We start from the raw sequence: 13,254 nt of genomic DNA, 5'->3' as shown, positions 1-13,254 counted from the left end.
TCGCCAACTGTATACTGCTAATGTTGTCACAAAAAATGACAACTTGTCTATCCACTGATAGACCCAAATCTGCAAGTAGCTTTCTCAACCAAGCTACCTCACATGCTGCCATAGCAGCTCCTCTGTACTCGGCCTCTGTAGTGGATAGAGCAACCGTAGGCTGCTTCTTGCTGCTCCAAGTCACAGTAGCACTCCCCAAAGAAAACATGAATCCACTGGTAGATCTTCTATCTGAGATACTACCAGCCTAATCAGCATCTGTGTACCCATGTACACATATCTCTGTCCCAGTCTCATAGAATAGTCCACAATGCAAAGTAGACTTCACATACCTCAGTATGCGTCTCACTGCATCCAAATGCGATTTCCGTGGAACCTGCATAAACTGACTCACCAACCTAACAGCATAGCTCAAATCTGGTCTGGTGATCGTCATGTAGATCAAACTTCCTACTATGCTCCTGTACATAGTAGGATCCTCCAAGATCTCTCCTGAATCTGCACTCAACTTGCCATTTTGATCCAATGGCACAGAAATAGCCTTACAGCCTGTCATACCATACTTGGACAACATGTCCAAGCCATACTGTCTCTGCAGTAATCCAATACCATGTGGTGACCTAATCACCTCAATGCCCAAGAAATATCTGAGCTCCCCTAGATCTTTCATCTCAAACTTCTGTCTTAGCAAGATCTTTACATCAAAGATCTCTGCATCATGGTCCCCCGTAATGATCAAGTCATCTACATAGATGACAACAAGCACAACTCCTCTATCACCATGTCTCACATACAACGAGAAATCTGCATTGGCTACATGAAAGCCAATAGTGACAAGATATTCAAAAATCTTGCTCTTGGTGCTTGATTTAAGCCATACAAGGCTTTCTTCAACCTACAAACATGCTCGGGGTGACCCACATCCTCAAAACCAGGTAGCTGCAACATATACACCTCTTCTTGCAAATCCCCATGCAAGAATGCATTCTTTACATCCATCTGATGTAAAGACCATTGCTTTGACACAGCCACTGCTATCACAACTCTCACTGTTGCCATCTTGGCAACTGGGCTGAAAGTTTTCTCATAATCAATGCCATATGTTTGCGCATACCCTTTGGCTACCAATCTAGCCTTGTACCTGTTTATGCTTCCATCACTGTTATGTTTAACTTTGTACACCCACTTGCATCCAATGGCTTTCTTGCCTTCAGGCAATTGCACTAAATCCCAGGTTTCATTTCCATATAGTGCATCCATCTCCTCATTCATAGCTTTCTCCCAACACACATTTCCAACAGCCTCATCAATGCATGTGGGCTCTACAACCTGCACAACCTTTGCCATATACGCATAGTGATGTGCCACATAACCATCATATGTAAATCTCTGCACAGGGTTCTTCACTCTCCCTGATCTTCACAGCTTTTCATTCATGGCTTCCATAGCCTTCTTTACACCAGGTGTTCTCATAGCTGGGATCCCAAGCTCCTCATCAAGGCTCATATCTGAGCCACTAGACTCTCCATCAACATGAGAATGCCCTACAGAAATGTCAGGCATACCAAGGGGCTCAACCACTTTCTCTTTTCCTTTACGTGATGTACTAATCACATTTGCAGGACTGGTATTATGACGCAGCCTGCCACTCCATGGTCTATCAACAGACCCACTAGATGAGGACTCTCCTGGTCCACTCAAAGACTGTGATTGCTGACCTGCATTCTGTGCAACCACACTTCCACTCACATCAGTCCCGACAGCTTCTTTTTCAGCAGCATACCAGCTGCTCATCTCATCAAAGACAACATCCCTGCTTACCCTCAACTCACGTGTAGCAGGGTTATAACACCTGTATCCCTTTTGCTCAAGGGAGTATCCAATAAACACACATTTTTCAGCTTTTGGATCCAGCTTAGTTCTCAGCTCATCTGGCACATGCACATATGCAATGCATCCAAAGACTTTCAGATGAGACAAATCTGGTTTTCTGCCAGTAAACCTCTCCTCTAGAGTTACATCATGTATGGCTGCAGTTGGAGTCCTGTTCATGATGTATACTGCTGTAGAAACAGCCTCAGTCCAATAGCTATGCAGCATATTCTTCTCTTCCATCAATGCTCGCGCAATCTCAGCAATGTGCCTGTTTTTTTGCTCAGCAACTCCATTTTGCTGCGGAGTGTATCTGCATGTAAACTGTCTCCGAATGCCATTCTTCTTCAAAAATTCAGAGAACTCATTAGAGAAGTACTCTCCCCCTCCATCTGACCTTAGGCACTTTACATATTTTCCTGTTTGCTTTTCAACCAAAACTCTGAAATTCTGAAAGTGAGTGAACACCTCACTCTTCTCCTTCATGAAATATACCCACACTTTCCTTGTGTGGTCATCAATGAAAGTCACATAATACCTGCAGCCTCCCATAGATATGGTCTTCGTAGGACCCCATACATCTGAATGCACAACATCTAGTGCATTTCTGCTCACGTATCTGTTACGTGGAAACACATGCTTTGTTTGCTTCCCAAATTGGCATGCTTCACATATTTTTTGCATACCTTCCACTTTAAATTTTGGCAGCCCTGTCACCACAATTCCTTTTGTCTGCATAGACTTCAATCTATGCACATTTACATGTCCAATCCTTTTATGCCAAATGTCTGTGTCTGCAACAATTCCTGAACCATTTGCAAACATCGCAGCACTCATTTTAGGCATGTCTACATTTAATGTAAACATTCTGCCCACTCTGTTGCCTTTTGCAACCAACCTGCACTTGTCTTTAAAATCTTCAACATAACATCCATCAGGGTTAAACCGAACCTGCAAACCCTGCTCAATCATCTGGCCAACTGAAACCAGATTCTTTGTTATGTTCGGTACATGACGTACATCTGCAAGGTACTTCACTTTGCCATCCTGCATAGACAATGGCACATCTCCAACGTGGGCAATTGGATGAGCAGTGTCATCCCCTGTCTCCACAAAACTTGGTCTTTCCAGGTTTTTCATCTCCTTGAACCACTCCCCATGACTCGTCATGTGGTTCAAAGTGCCTGAATCCAGATACCATACATTATCCTTTTGTGCTGCATCAACATTTTCAGACATGGCATTCACGACATGCTGTATAACAAACAACCTTTCATTATCCTCATTATTTCTGCTTGAGGATGCATAGTTGTTTTGCTGCACTTTCCCATTTTGCATGTTAGCCTGCTTCTTATAACATTCTGCCTGCACATGTCCAGGCTTACCATAATAATAGCATTCACGTGCATCATTATATTGCCTTTGCCAATTTCCACGGCCTCTTTGACTCCCCCTGCCTCTGAATTTGCCTCTTCCACCTGCGTGTTGTTGTTGTTGTTGATTCTGGGACTGTTGTTATTGCTGCTGCTGTTGGCCATAATTCTGATTACCTGTTCGGCCACCTCCTTGACTGCGTCCACGGCCTCCTCTACCTCGTCCTCTTCCTGAACTCGTGTAGAAGGCCTGTTGCTCTGAACTGTTTTTGCTTTGTGAAGACTGTTGGTTTTCACCCAAGCTCTTCTCTTCGATAATCAGCATAGACACCAAATCTATAAAGTTGGGAATGTTTTCCCGAGTCTGAATAGACATCTCATGCTACGTCCAAGTTTTTGTGGTATACAAATCGATATCCAATTAGAAGATCCGTCTTTTGACATGCTGCCTGCCCTGCTACGACCTTAAACTTTTGATGGTGCCGAGGAAAGCACAACTCGAGAATGCGTCGAGTCCTTTGTAGTCTATTAGTACTCCACATCCATACCTCAAACCATTGCATACAAAAATCAAGGAAAGTGAATGCATCTTTGCAAATCAAATGCCAAACACTTGTATTCTCTTCCACAAGATGAATATGTTTGGCCCAGTCTGGACATACATCACCATGTTGCATCTCAATAGTCTTAAGTAAAACACCATTGAGTTCAAGTATCGCCTTGTATTGTGGCCCGAGACCACGTAGACAGACCTCCACCTTATCATCATCATCTACTGACACACCAATAGATGCAAGGGATTCCACAATACCCTTTATCTTTAATGCATAGTCATTCACAGACATGCTCTTTTTCTCCACAGTATGAAGTTCATTCTTCAACTGTATCTTGCGTGCCTTGGTATTTGTTTCATAAAGCTTTACCAAGGTGTCCCATGCCTCCTTGGGGGACTTGGCATCCTGAATGTGCCCAATCATGGTGTCCTGTATACTAATGGAGAGCCAATACATAACCTTCCTGGCTCCTTGGTTCTAGTCTTTAAACTCTTTCACATCTGCAGCGCTCGGATTTATATCGATGTATGGATGTGGATGTGGATGTGGATGTGGATGTGGATGTGGATGTGTATGTGGAATAATGAATGCGAATGTGTATGTGAAATGATGTGACGTCGATATGAGTAAATGGATGAGATGTGATGGTATGTGAATTGGGATGTGAATAAATGATATGTGATGTGAATGAATATGATGTGATGAGATGGAAAATGATGTGATTGGATAAGAATGAGTACACATATGAATGGAATGTGGAATAAGTAATGTGGATTGATGAGGGAAAATGTGGAATAAGTAATGTGGATTGATGAGGGATAATGTGGAAAGACGAGAGTTCATTATAGAAACTGTATTTGTAAACTGTTTGTAAATGACTGTTTTATGTCAAGAATGCTGGGGAAGCATTTTGACCATCTTGTGATTGATTAAGATCGTGGAGACCTAACTGATAAAGTTGCAACTGCTGAGAGGACGGAGAGTCAATGGAGGACGTCTCGCGTAGCAAAATCGGTCGAAGGTCTTGACCAGCCTCGGTTCGGATTAAAATGGTGAGCTTCCGGTACGGTGGATGAGGGACCAAGGAAGCGGCCTATGAGTGAAGCGCTAGGTGACCTGCGGCGAGGGATCCTAGAGGGTGCTGACCATATGGTGCTCGGGCTTTGGGTCGCCGAAGATGTGCTCGGGCTCTGGGTCGCCGAAGATACCCACATGTGCGTCGTGAAAGATATTGGAACAAGGAGTAAGAGTTGTTTTCTGAAACCGAGAATGGATCTGGTTGATTGACCTTGCTGGTCCTCAACTGAAGACCATAGCTCTCTTATATGGATCTATTGATTGATCTTGCTAATCTTCAACGAGGATTCCATCTTGACTTTTAGAAGTGAATATTTGCCGGGTACTATGAGCTAGGAACTATCAAAAAGGCCCCTTAGTGAGCAGGTGGTGAGCGTTCTGGTTGCCAATGATGCCATAGATACTTCGATAAAGAAATGATTGGAAATTAAGATTCAACTGGATACTTGGAAGTTTATGATCAGTAACACTATGATTTCATTAAATGACTGATTTAAATACAATTGAATCTGGGAAAAAGGCAATTTCATATTGGGTGTGTAAGTGGTGTGACTAGTTTTATGTTTGCATGAACATCCGGCTAGGGGGCCTGGGAACTCTTTTCCCTGGTACCCGGGACAAAACCTAACCAAATTCCTAATTGGATCCTATCACTACAGTGGTTGGGTGGTTGGCTAACCCATGGGACTGGATGGGGTTAGGCTCGACTGATGGATCCGTAAAATGAGATTCAATGTCTATTGTGGTACGCTAGATGAATTAAATCCCGGATAGTAATTGTTCTATGGAAAAAGGAATCAACGGCTGTGCCTCTCGATGGGGAAAAAAGCGTTGATCTCTATGATCCAAGTGCAAGTTTCTTCCTTGATCTGACCAAGTGACTTTAGGTTCGGTTGGATCAGTTTGGTCAGTAATGAACCTGGCTACGTTAGAGTAAAATTTTATCCTAGAGGAATCGCCTGTGCTTTCCGGGCAAGGGAAGTTTTTCTAAGTTCGGTTTTGGAACAACCGAGGAATTAGTCACCTGTTTGGATATCCGTGGGCGAGGCCCCGAGTGTAGGACCCTGCCCCGCGCAAGATGTGCTACTTTCGCTGCTAGCACCCAGAATCTGTTGCGCGGTAGGGACGGGGATCTTACAGTTGGTATCAGAGCTAATTGGCTAATGAGGATCAACTGAGAAGCCAAATATGTCAAAAACTTATCAAGAAGCACAAAAAGGTTGTGATTGTGTGATAAAATTCATACAATTTAATATTCAAACTGAAATTCGTAAATTAGTAATTGGGCCTTCAGATGGAAGTACCGCAATTGTATGGAATCCCTGACTTGCTTGAGGCCTAGACATGATGGTATTTACCTTATAGCCAAGAACCATGACTACCCATATATACCGAGGGTATAACCGTAGCTCTTTTACTAGCAGTATATACAAGTAAATCTAAGACTTGGAATTATAAGCATTAATGCTATCCAGATGATGAATTCGAATGTGGTTGATGTGATTTTTAAATTCTGGTTGAGAACTGATGAGTTGATTTGGATTCTGATTGAAAAAAATGATGATTCCTGAAATTTGGTTGAAATGTAATAAGCTGAGCGAAACCACAATGAGGATGGGATGAGCCCCTGTGATGATGTTCTTAATTGGAATGACATTAATGACTTCAGCCAATCACTATGAGATTACTTAGTGGATTGTGCTGGCAGATTGCTACTGTTAACTTTTGTCCAGTAGATCAAGTTAAGGGATGATAAATTAAAAATCTGAAAAATTGAAATCTCCATGAAGGACTGTTCAGATGGAAAAAATTAGTCTGATGATGGACCATTACTGTGTTAAAGATATGAATGAGATATTCTGAATGAATTATTAACTGATAATACGTTCTATATGAGTATCTTTATCCCTTGATTCTGTGGGGAGCCGACCTATTTAGAGAACCCCGGAATCAGTTGAATCAAAATTCGGATTGAATCATAAATAAAGAGACTTAAACAAGAATTTTCGTATTGATAGGAACATGGACCGAGGTCGTCGTGGTAGAAATGTTAACCCCCAACTTGATGAAGAAGAGCTCGACTTGGATGTTCGTAAAACTCTTCATAGTTCGCAGCTTAGACCTTTCAAGGGTGAAGGGGAAAACTTGGGCGAGGCTGTGGAGAAGTGGATCGAATCAATGGAAGAATACTTCGATGTTACCGGGTACAATGAGAAGAGCAAAATGGCTCTTGTAAGGCTGAAGATAGTGGAGACAGCTAGAGTGGCATGGAGAAACCACTGCAAGACAAACCGTCTCGACCGAAATACCCAAACCTAGACCGATCTTAAGGCTTACCTCAGAAAGAGGTTTTGTCTCCCAAGCTTTCCAGAATGGAAGAAATGTCCTTTTCCCGAAACTCAATCCCCTAGATTTCAACTTCAGAAGTTCCACCCTTGAACAAGAGAGTGAAATGCTATAACTGTCAAGGATTTGGACATCACAGTATGGATTTCCAAACTCCTTTTGGATCGAAGTTTTCAGGGCAGGAAAATCAGGGATCAAGATTCCAAACTCCAGCCCCTTCCTTCCAGAGTAATCACGGTTCTATCCGCCAAAATCAGGGAAATCCCAGAGGTAGACCCTCTATCCAACCTGTAGTTTCAATCCAAAGTAATGCAAGACCTCCACCTCAGAATAGGGGAAGTCAAAGAGAGTTGTTCCCAAATCGGCCGTCCACTTCCAAGGTAGTAACGCTGGAAGTGATTGAAGAAGAATGAAAGAGATCATACTCCACCTGCGAGATGAGGACATCTCGCGTTTTTTAAGTGGGGTAGAATGTAAGATTCCTCCTCAGCCTCTCAAGATGTCCAGTATCTTCCCTTGTAATCAAATCCCTCTTTAGAAATATAAAAGATCTTAGAGAGAGAAAATCTTCTAGAGAGTGGTAATTCAGTTTTTAAATATTTTTGCATGGAAAAATATCTCTTCTTATTAAAATAAGTTCCCCCGAAACAGAAGTCCAAAAATATTTTCAAAAGGTGCATTAGAAATTAAGTATAATCTGTTCCAGAGGCATTATCCTAGAGGTCAAGATGTTTTCAAAATTTTAAATTAATGTTCCTATGGACCAATAAGATTTATCCAAATGTAGGGAGGAGATAAATAGAAGAATAAAAGAAAAATCTCCCAAAAATGAGTAAATACTCACATAAGATGAAGAGTTGACTAAGGACAAGGTTAATAGTTAAAAAAGAGAGATATTTAGATGAAATGATGCATTTTTGACACCTCAGTATGGGGGAATTTCCCTCATGAAGGAGGCTCCTATTTCACATGCTTGAATGAGTCTTAAACTCCCAAATAATGAGATATTTTTATCTCTCCTGTTTCAACTAGATCCAAAAAGTGAGCAAAACTGACCCAAAAATGGTCAAAAATTGACCAAACTAATCTGGAAAATTCTAGAATCAGTTGGCTTGGTTAAAATCTCACTTTTTCCTATAAATATAAGCCTTCCTCTTTGTTGAAACTTAATAGTGTTTTGCACTGTTACCCTGCCTCTCCCAAGTGCCAAAAACTATGAATTTTACTCATAATTCATTAGTTTTTTGACCTTCTCTCTTCCAAAAGATTGGTGGCCACTCTTGTTTCAAACAAGAGTAGAACCCTCAAACCATCAAGCCAAAGGAAAGCTCTCAAATTCATTAGTAAGTTAGAGATTCTTCTCTTTTCCATTCATTTTATGGGTTTTATGATTTTTTATGATTTTTGTCTTCTCTAAATTGCTAATGATGTTAATATGCCTCATTGAAAAAAGGCATTCCCCTCTCTTCTTTAGTAAATCCAACCATTCTTATCCTAGATGAATGATTAATGAATAAAATCAAGTTTTTCATAATGTTTCTCTTTGATTGTTTACATTAGAATGATTTAAATACTCTTGGTAAAGTTCTAATTAATTTTAGTAAGTTGAAAATTGAAAAATGGTCAACCATACAAAGGAGGTTTGGCAAAATTTTTTAAAAAATTATGAAATAAAATTCATCTTTTATTAATCAAAAAGAGTAATCCCCATCGTTAGAGTATTCTAAAAGTGTCATTTTCATTCATGCATAAAAAGATGCATATTGATTAATCTTTATAAAAGAATGATTTTCAATAGAATTAAATTCTATGAAAGATACTTATTGATAAATTTTTTATATGAAAGTGTTACTTTCTTCATTATGGATTTTTATGCTTAAAATAATGCATAAAAGTATGTTTTTATTACAAAAGAGCTACTTTCATCATATTGATTTCTATGCATAAAAGTATGCATAAAAGAATATTTTTTTAATTATAAAAGTGTTACTTTTATCATATTTGATTTTCATGCATAAAAGTATGCATAAAAGATTATTATTTTTATTATAAAAGTGTTACTTTTATCATTAAGTGTTATTGATTTTTATGCATAAGAGGATGCATAAAAGAAATTTATTTTATAAAAGTGTTACTTTTATCATATTTGATTTTCATGCATAAATTGTATGCATAAACATATGTATAAAAGATTTTTTTTATATTAAAAGTGAGACTTTCATCATAAATGGATTTTATGCATAAGAGAGAGTTATTTTCATCAATTTTGATTTTATGCATGAGAAGATGCATAAAAGGTTGAATTTTAATTCAAAAATGTCATTCTCATTTAAAATGAATTTATGCATAGGAAGATGCATAAAAAATTTGATTTTTATTTTGAAAGTGTTATTCTCCTTAAAATGAAACTTATGCATAAATAGATGCATAAAGAAATCTTATATCAAAAATAAGAATTCTCTTGTATTCTATAAATAGATATGAGGATGTGAAATGAATCAGATTGATGAAAATGAACGAAGAATGGATGGAGATGTATATATGTGAAAGAATGGATGTAGATATATGTATGTGAAAGAATGGATGTAGATGTATGTATGTGAAGGATGTATGGGAAAGGAAAGATGTATGTGTATGTGATAAGTATGGATATGGATGTATGAATGTGGATGATGGATGTGGATGTGGATGTGGAATGTATGAATATGGATGTGAAAATGGATGTATGGATGTGGATGTGGATGTGGAATGTATGAATGTGGATGTGGAAATGGATCTATGGATGTAGATGTGGATGTGGATGTATGAATATGGACGTGGATGCGGAATGTATGAATGTGGATGTGGAAATAGATGTATGGATGTGGATGTATGGATGTGGATGTGAAAATGGATGTATGGATGTGGAAATGGATGTATGGATGTGGATGTGAAAATGGATGTATGGATGTGGAAATGGATGTATGGATGTGGATGTGGATGTGTATGTGGAATAATGAATGCGAATGTGTATGTGAAATGATGTGACGTCGATATGAGTAAATGGATGAGATGTGATGGTATGTAAATTGGGATGTGAATAAATGAGATGTGATGTGAATGAATCTGATGTGATGAGATGGAAAATGATGTGATTGGATAAGAATGAGTACTTATATGAATGGAATGTGGAATAAGTAATGTGGATTGATGAGGGATAATGTGGAAAGACGAGAGTTCATTATAGAAACTGTATTTGTAAACTGTTTATAAATGACTGTTTTATGTCAAGAATGTTGGGGAAGCATTTTGACCGTCTTGTGATGGAGACCTAACTGATAAAGTTGTAACTGCTGTGACGGAGAGTTAATGGAGGACGTCTCGCGTAGCAAGGTCGACCGAGGTCTTGACCAGCCTCGGTTCGATTTAAATGGTGAGCTTCCGGTACGGTGCATGAGGGACCAAGGAAGCGGCCTATGAGTGAAGCGCTAGGTGACCTGCGAGGGATCCTAGAGGGTGCTGACCATACGGTGCTTGGGCTCTGGGTCACCGAAGATACCCACACGTGCATCGTGGAAGATATTGGAACAAGGAGTAAGAGTTGTTTTCTGAAACCGAGTATGGATCTAGTTGATTGACTTTGCTGGTCATAGCTCTCTTATATGGATCTGTTGATTGATCTTGCTGATCTTCAACGAGGATTCCATCTTGACTTTTATAAGTGAATATTTGCCGGGTACTGTGAGCTAGGAACTATTGAAAAGGCCCCTAAGTGAGCAGGTGGTGAGCGTTCTGGTTGCCAAAGATGCCATAGATACTCCGATAAAGAAATGATTGGAAATTAAGATTCAACTGGATACTTGGAAGTTTATGATCAGTAACACTATGATTTCATTAAATGACTGATTTAAATACAATTGAATCTGGGAAAAAGGCAATTTCATATTGGGTGTGTAAGTGGTGTGACTAGTTTTATGTTTGCATGAACATCCGGCTAGGGGGCCTTTGGGAACTCTTTTCCCTGGTACCCGGGACAAAACCTAACCAAATTCCTAATTGGATCCTATCACTACAGTGGTTGGGTGGTTGGCGTTATAACCCATGGGACTGGATGGGGTTAGGCTAGACTGATGGATTCGTAAAATGAGATTCAATTTCTATTGTGGTACGCTAGATGAAGTAAATCCCAGATAGTAATTGTTCTATGGAAAAAGGAATCAACGGCTGTGCCTCTCGATGGGGAAAAAAGCGTTGATCTCTATGATCCAAGTGCAAATTTCTTCCTTGATCTGACCAAGTGACTTTAGGTTCGGTTGGATCAGTTTGGTCAGTAATGACCCTGGCTACAATAGAGGAAAATTTTATCTTGGAGGAATCGCCTGTGCTTTCCGGGCAAGGGAAGTTTTTCTAAGTTCGGTTTTGGAAGAACTGAGGAATTAGTCACCTGTCCGGATATCCGTGGACGAGGCCCCGAGTGTAGGACCCTGCCCCACGCAAGATGTGCTACTTCCGCTGCTACTAGCACCCAAAATCCGTTGCGCGGTAGGGACGGGGATCTTACAAAACTCTGGTGGAAACAGTGGTGCCGTGACAAGGGAGTCACCGAGCATTCTCAAACGTGGGAAGACATCACGCAGGCCGCGAAGGAAAGATATCTTCCTCCTTCCCATGAATCCATAAAGATGAATGAGTTTTTTTGTCTTAGGTAGTGCAGCTTAATTCTTGAGGACTACTATTCCAAATTTATCACTCTTGGGAAGTATGCCCCAGCTATGACTACTTCCCAGCAAGTGGCTCGTTTTTGCCAAGGCTTAAATGAACCCTTAGATTCCCGCCTCGAAGCAATGAGGCCAAGTTCATTATAGGATGCTCTCATACGAGCAAAGCCCCTTGTGAAAGAATTGAGGACTGACAAACCTAAGCCTCAAAAGAGATCTTACCCAGAGACAAATCCTAAAGATCAACCCTACAAAAAACCCCAATAGAATTTCCCCTACTACAACAGAGGGTGACAAAGAAACTCTTTTGTCCCCCACTCGTATGCTGCTTCTTCCAAAGAAGGCCCTCTGTGTTTTGAGTACAATGAGCCGGGACACTTTAGGGCCAACTGTCCCAAGATGGAAACATCATTTCGGTAAGATCCCCCTGTTCCCACCGAGCAACGGATTCAGGATACTGGCAGCGGAAGTAGCACTTCTCATGCAGGACAGGGGTCCCACATTTGGGGCCTCACCCACGGATATCCGAATAAGAGACTAATCCGTCGGTTGTTCCAAAACCGAACCCGGAAAAACTTTCTTTACCGGAAAGCACGGGTGATTCCACCATGAAAACTTTTACTCTAACGTAGTCAAACCCTTACTGATCAAACAGATCTGACTGCATCTATAAAGATACTTGGTCAGATCAAGGAAGAAACTTGCACTTGGATCATTGGAATCAACGCTTTTTCCCCCATCAAGAGGCACATCCGTTGATTCCTATCCATAGAACAATTACTATCTGGGATTTGCTTTATCTATCGTAGTAACAGAATTTGAGTCTCGATTTACGGATCCATCAGTCCAGCCTAACCCCATCTAGTCCCATGGGTTAGCCAACCGCCCAACCACTGTAGTGATGGGATCCAATTAAGAATTTGGTTAGGTTTTGTCCCGGGTACCAAGGAAAAGAGTTCCAAGGCCCCCTAGCCGGAAGTTCATACAAAATAAAACTAGTCACACCACTTACACACCCAATATGAAATTGCCTTTTCACAGATTCAACTAGTTTTAAAACAATCCTTTAATAAAACCATAGTATCACTGATCACCATCTTCCAAATTATCCGGTTGATTCAATTTCCCATCATTCCTTCATCAGAGTATCTATGGCATCATTGGCAACTAGAACACTCACCACCTGTCCACTCAGGGGCCGATTCAATAGTTCCTAGCCCATAATACTCCGTAATATAATCGCTTATCAAGATGGACTCTCGTTGAAGATCAGCAAGATCAACCAACAGATCCATATAAAGAGCCATGGACTCATCCGTTGAGGACCAGCAAGGT

Source organism: Cibotium barometz, chromosome 64, assembly GCF_041138505.1.
Source record: "Cibotium barometz isolate CiBa-2024 chromosome 64, ASM4113850v1, whole genome shotgun sequence".
NCBI lineage: Eukaryota > Viridiplantae > Streptophyta > Polypodiopsida > Cyatheales > Cibotiaceae > Cibotium > Cibotium barometz.
The sequence above is the reverse complement of the archived record's forward strand: the minus strand, read 5'-3'. Positions refer to the sequence as shown.